Source organism: Microtus pennsylvanicus, chromosome X, assembly GCF_037038515.1.
Source record: "Microtus pennsylvanicus isolate mMicPen1 chromosome X, mMicPen1.hap1, whole genome shotgun sequence".
Lineage (NCBI taxonomy): Eukaryota > Metazoa > Chordata > Mammalia > Rodentia > Cricetidae > Microtus > Microtus pennsylvanicus.
Window position 1 is genome coordinate 20,032,982 of NC_134601.1, and position 846 is coordinate 20,033,827.

Consider the following 846-nt stretch of genomic DNA (forward strand, 5'->3'; position numbering starts at 1 on the left):
ACGCCTTGGCCTTTCTCCTGTCTAGCGATTGGAGAAGGCGTACCTTAGGGCTGCTCGGACGCTCTGCTCTTGCCACGCCTCTGCGGGCCCGAGTTGCGCAGGCTGCAGCTTTAGAAGATAGAATTCCATCTCGCTTTTACCCGCAGGCCTGAAATACCGGAGCAGATCCAGAAACGTTCAGCTACTGCATCTGCTGCCCCTTTACTATCCATGAGTTGCAACCAGCAGGCCCCTGGTTCCTAGCTAAGGCAACCCAGGAGTTGATTTTACATCCAGATAGCTGGGACCATCAGGAACCAACCAGCTTTCCAATGAAGCCTGAAGGATACAGGGGGTTGACGAGATTCAAGGCTCTTAAATCAGTGTGGTCACAAGGCCAATACACCTTTCAAGTTTAGACTTGTGAAAATGCCTTTACGCTCCTGTGCTGCTGGTACCATCATTTATATTGGTGTATGCTGTTCAGTGATGAAAGATGGGATTGCCTCAAGAGTGTTTTTACTTACTCTCCCACTGCTGATGCCACACAATTTCTAGGAATCAGCCAAAGCCAATGGAACAAACAATTTTTAAGAATCAGAGTAAGATCCCAAAATATCCAAATGCCCTGGAGACAAATAAAAGGCTTTCTGAGCAAAATTAATGTTTACTGGGCCTAAAGGCTCCTTGGGAACCCTGTCCTAAAACCATGAGTTCACATTATTAATAACTTATACCATACACATATGCCTAGAGGAACTAGTTTTAAGTGGAGAAAGAATGAAAGGCAAGAGAAGAGGGGAGGGGAGAAGGAAGGAGGGGAGATTGGTTCAGAGAAAGAATACATCGAACAATGTTACAGAATGG